This window comes from Acipenser ruthenus, chromosome 2, assembly GCF_902713425.1.
Source record: "Acipenser ruthenus chromosome 2, fAciRut3.2 maternal haplotype, whole genome shotgun sequence".
Taxonomy (NCBI): Eukaryota; Metazoa; Chordata; class Actinopteri; order Acipenseriformes; family Acipenseridae; genus Acipenser; species Acipenser ruthenus.
In genome coordinates, this window is record NC_081190.1 from 24,672,487 (window position 1) to 24,678,700 (window position 6,214).

The window sequence follows — 6,214 nt, forward strand, 5'->3', positions numbered from 1 at the left end:
TCACATGACTGCCACCCAGCTGAGCAGACAACATTGCTGGACTTCTGAGTCATGTACTTCCTACGTTGAAAATAACTATAGTGGTTGCACTATCTCTCTATTTTCATAAATAATACATACACGTGTAAGTGGGGAACAAAGAAGGAGGCGCATTTAATATAGTTTTACCTTCTGATTTTACTGTGCTGTCTCTGGTCCCTAATATTATTGACGTACAGATATTATATATATATATATATATATATATATATATATATATATATATATATATATATATATAATTATTATTATTTATTTCTTAGCAGACGCCCTTATCCTTATCCTTACAATCGTAAGCAAATACATTTCAAGTGTTACAATACAAGTAATACAATAAGAGCAAGAAATACAATAACTTTTGTTCAAGCAAAGTACAAGTGTGACAAACCACAATTCAATAATACAGCAGATAATAGTGATAGTTACATCAGGATATGATTAAATAGTGATAGTTACATCAGGATGTGATTAAATACAAAGTACTACAGGTTAAACACTTGGCAGATTACAGTATTCTGAAGTACAGGATTAAATGCAGTAAAATAGGGGGCAGATAAGAGCAAAATAAAGCACATTTACATGAAGGGTGATAGTGTCCCAGGATACAAACAGAGGAGTTCTACAGGTGCTCTTTGAAGAGGTGAGTCTTAAGGAGGCGCCGGAATGTGGTCAGGGACTGGGCAGTCCTGACATCTGTAGGAAGGTCATTCCACCACTGCGGAGCAAGGGTGGAGAAGGAGCGGGCTCTGGAGGCAGGGGAGCGTAGCGGAGGTAGAGCTAGTCTTCTAGTGCAGGCGGAGCAGAGAGGTCGAGTGGGGGTGTAGGGAGAGATGAGGGTCTGGAGGTAGCTGGGTGCAGTCTGGTCAAGGCATCTGTAGGCTAGTACAAGAGTCTTGAACTGGATGCGAGCGGTGATCGGGAGCCAGTGGAGCGAGCGGAGTAGTGGAGTAGCGTGGGCGAAGCGAGGCAGAGAGAACACCAGGCGGGCAGCAGAGTTCTGGATGAGCTGGAGCGGACGGGTGGTGGACGCAGGGAGGCCAGCCAGGAGGGAGTTGCAGTAGTCTAGGCGGGAGAGTACCAGGGCCTGGACCAGGAGCTGGGTAGCATAGTTGGTGAGGAAGGGTCGGATTCTTCGGATGTTGCTCAGGAAGAATCGGCAAGTGCGTGCCAGAGTGGAGATGTGCTGGGAATAAGAGAGGCAGGGGTCCAGGGTGACTCCAAGGTTCTTAGCTGAGGAAGAGGGAGAGAGTGTGGTAGATTCCAGAGGAACAGAGATAGAGAGATCAGAGGAGGGGGAGGAGGAGGGAAAGAAAAGGAGGTCAGATTTAGAGAGGTTGAGTTTGAGGTGATGCGAGTGCATCCAGGAGGAAATAGCAGACAGACAGGTAGAGATACGGGAGGAGATGGTGGAGTCAGAGGTGGGGAAGGAGAGGAAAATCTGAGCATCATCAGCATAGAAATGGTATGAGAAACCATAGGATGCGATGAGGGGGCCCAGGGAGCGGGTGTAGAGAGAGAACAGGAGAGGACCCAAGACTGACCCTTGGGGGACTCCAGTTAAGAGAGGGTGAGGTGTGGAGGTTGCTCCACGCCAGGTTACCTGGTAAGTGCGGTTGGAGAGGTAGGAGGAGAACCAGACCAGAGCAGTGCCAGAGATCCCCAGGTCAGCAAGAGATGATAGTAGAATAGAGTGATCAACAGTGTCAAAGGCAGCAGAGAGGTCGAGGAGAATTAGGACAGAGGAGAGAGAGGCAGCTCGGGCACACTTAAGTGAGTTGGTGACAGACAGGAGGGCAGTTTCAGTGGAGTGAGCAGAGCGGAAGCCAGATTGGAGAGGGTCAAGCAGAGAGTGGTTGGACAGGAAAGCAGAGAGCTGGCGGTGTACAGTCCGCTCGAGGGTTTTGGAGAGGAAGGGTAGGAGGGAGACAGAACGGTAGCTCTGGAGGGAGGTGGGGTCGAGGGTAGGTTTTTTGAGGAGGGGAGTGATAGAGGCTTTTTTGAAGGCAGAGGGAAAGATACCAGAAAGTAGAGAGGTGTTGAGGAGGGAGGAGATGAAGGGGAGTAGAGCAGGAGCAGCAGCTTGAAAGAGGTGAGTGGGGAGGGGGTCCAAGGCACAAGTGGTGGGTTTGTGACCCTGGAGCAGGGAGGAGAGGTCAGAGTCTGAGAGGGGCAAGAAGGTGGAGAAGGAGGGTGAGTTAGTAGGGGTTGCAGTGGGTGTAGGAGTTGGAGCGGGAGAGGGTGCGGGGGAGGGAGAGGTGTTAAAGAGTTTGCGGATATCTGAGATTTTAGAAGAGAAGAAGGAGGCAAAGTCATCAGGGGAGATAGAGGAGGGAGGAGGAGGGGGAAGGGTTTAGGAGGGAGGAGAAGGTAGAGAATAGTTTACGTGGGTTGTTAGTGGAGGCTTGGATTACAGATTGGAAATAAGCACATTTAGCAGAGGAGAGAGTAGAGGAGAAGGAGGAGAGGAGAGTGCGGTAAAGGTCTAGGGCAGCAGGGAGTTTGGTTCTCTTCCATTTCTTTTCAGCAGATCGCAGTGTGATTCTTGCCGAGTGGAGCGCAGAGGAGAGCCAGGGATGGGGAGGGGAGGGGCGAGCAGGACGGGAGGTGAGGGGACAGAGGGAGTCGAGGGAGGAGGTGAGTGAGAAGAGGGTGGAGGTAGCAGAGTCTACGGAGAGTTGTGAAAAGGAGTCGATAGGAGGGAGGTGAGAGAGAGCAGTGGAGGCAAGGACAGAGGGGGAGAGAGAGCGGAGGTTACGGCGAGAGGTGACAGTGGGGGTAGGAGGAGCAGGGAGAGGGGGGAGAGACAGAGAAAAAGAGATGAAATAGTGATCAGAGAGGTCCAGGGGGGTGACAGAGAGGGTGGAGGGGCAGCAGGCCCTAGATTATGTTTAGCATTAAACAAACAAACTAACAAAAATTAAGAACCTTTTTAACTTTAACATTATAAGTCAGGTCAGTTTATAGCCTTCCCCAATAAACTATGTGCCTGGTGCAATTCAATTGTTGTAATGCTCCAATGGTCTACAGTAGCTGCATTAGGACCATGTGATCACAGGTATAGATAGATAGATAGATAGATAGATAGATAGATAGATAGATAGATATTTAACTATGGCATACTTGTAATTCTGAAATAGGTATCACTTATTTAAATGTCATCTAATTAAAACATGTAGGTTATTACATTCTGTTTTACACAGAAAACAGTAAAAATTTAAACTATTTAACATTTTATTAATTACATTTAAAAAGCACTTATTTATTTATAATGTATTTAAATGGTCATAAAAAAACAGAATCATGAAAATGTATAAACTAAACTAAAAACAACCATATCAATACACAAAACACCTGCAAAATAAACTCCCCCATTGGGGGTTTTACATTTATTTACTACAGCTTATGGTTGAGTAGAGTCATTAATAATACTGTACTACACATTGGACCACGTGGGACAGAGGAAAAACAAATGCTTTTACCATGTGAGCTCTTAACAATGAGTTTCTAGTTTATGGCTACCTTTCAATGCAGAGCCTGAATTTGACAGGTTGTCAATACGACAGACAGTGCAACAAACTGTTCTACTTTTTGACAGCAATTCAGAGATGTATATGCACACCCATAAATACTTGACAAGGGATGTCAGCAGTGCAGAATCTGTGCCTGTAAGATTCAAATGGCAGAATTTTAAAGGCACCACATAGGAGCCTGTGGAATATGTCAAAGGTCTGAAAACCTGCAAGCTTATGGGCTAAATAACAATTTCTTGCAATATACACCAGACCTCATCACCAGAAGCTGGAGAAAATATCCAGAACAGAAGCGAACTACTTCCACCCTGAGGAAGCTTACAGTTTTTACAAGGCAACAAAAAATAAAGTATACAAATAAAATGAATTCCATTCTGTATATTCATTGACATGCTGTATTATGACAATAATACCACATTTAGTTTAATTACTATGGCTTGATTGTTTAAGTAATGCCCAACACCACTGATCAATCTGTGTTAGTCATTACTAATTAAAACTACAACATAAGTAGTAGAATCCAATACTGGTAACAAATGTGCTTAACCAATATCGTTTTTTTTTTTTTTTTCTGAAGAGGAAACCTCCCTTTAAGAATGTTTAGCGATTAAAGGTCTCCACACATCGGACGCGATGTGATTTGTTCTGCGATAAAATGGTACTTTTGCTGCGACACTACCTTCACACCAGTGGCAACAGGCACACGCGATGTGATAGACAATTCTCCTCTGATTGTATCATCAGCTGGAAAAAAAAAAAAAAAAAATCACACGTATGATAGTCCTGTTATACAGCTAATAAAAATGTAGAATACTGTGGCAGGGCAGGAGCCCAGCGCATGAAGAGGGCTTTTTGTGTAAATGTATTTTGTAAATAGTGTGTGTTTATTGTAATTAATTAATGAAGTACCTGTTGCTCCTGGGAGAGCCTGCCTGCTGTGTGTGATTTCTAGCTGTGGAATTTAATTAGCAGGTAGGTGTGTTCCAGCAGGGCATCAAGTATAAAAAGGTCCCATTTATTCACCTCAGGGTTGCTGCAAAGCCAAGGACAATGGGCTGAACATCGTCCATGCAACCTGGAAAAAGAGACCTAAAGACCTGGGATCAGAACATAATGAAACCAAAACCCCACCGCCAATGGCCGGGCGAGTACTCAGAGTCGGGCTTTGTTTTGTATTGAACAGAGAAGACTAATCCCACCAAGGTGTAGAGTGAGGTGAATAAGCCAGACCTCCCATGTATTAGGAGTTGCCTCACTTGAGCTACCCATTGCTGGTAGCGTCACGTGGGGTTCCTGTATGTTTTGTCTGTGTTTATGTAAATAAAACCTACACGCCTGCGGGGCATATCAACCTCTGTCTCGATCTCCTGCCTGTCACTCAGCAGTGAATGCACGCACCCACACGGCAGTAGCCTCACAAATACATAATAGCTTTTCAGAATACTTCTTTCCGTGAAGGTAAACAAATCATACACACCAGCTATATCCAGTTCCCTCGTAGTGGACTGCCAGGTATTATTCCTCAGTACCGTGTCTATAATTGTTGTGTCTTATTGTACAGCTGCGGGTATTTTGATACTGCAAGAATGATCTTTTCTTACACCATTGTTTACTGAAGGTGCGCAAGGGAAGCTGTTCTTCATTGGTCAGTTCCCTACCTGCTGCCCAACAAAATTGCAAAAATAGACACCAATCTTATTTTTTCGCATTGCTTCAGTGTCACATAAGTGTAGCCTGTCGTACCGCAGGCAGTGTGAACAGCTTGTATCAAAAATACATGTTTTATTTTATTTGTCGTGGTGCGGTGTGTTGTACGACACGTACGCTTGTCGCATTGCGTCCGGTGTGTAGAGACCTTAAGAACTAAAGTTTCTTTGAGTTTATTTGAACAAGGCATTAACAAACACAATCTTCTTTAACAACAGACAGAGGATCTTTAATAAAGACAGAGAACTTAAAGGAGAGCCAAGACAGAAACAGATCATATATATTCAATTTGAAGTCACTGATAAACAGCAGACATCAGTTAACCATGTGTAGGAATGAAATTCAAAAGGAGAAACAATTGATAGCCTTAAAATGTGCTACTTCCATGTTTATATGTAAAAAGTAACAAAGTCACCCTGTCCAAAATACAATGAAGTACATCCCTGCCACCCCCACCTTTTATTAACTCCTCTGTCCTCTCATCTCCCTCCCTTCTCTCCTTCCACCTAGATTTCCTATCCCATGGTTTCTTTGCACAAATACCTTCTTTGGCAGTGTCAGTACAGAAGGAAACTTGCGACTGCCAACTCGTATCACATTAAATGTCATATAAGTCTCGACAGTCAACATTGCAAAAACGAATTTCATCTGGGTAAAATGAAATATTGCACCCAGTTCTGCATTGTTAGTCACTTTATTGCCAATTGCTATATAAAAAGTCTGAACTGCACGCGTCACGGCAGTTGAGGGGGGTTACTGAAATGTACAAAACCAATCAATTCTAAAGAGCTAACTGCTCTTGAATGTGGCTATTTCATGGCTTGTGTTAAAGCACTACTGTCTCCTGGTTCAAATGTAAGTAATCAGCCTTAGCAAGAAAGCTGCTGGATCATTTTAATAACAACCACACAGCGTGGAAATGACATTTCATGAAATTG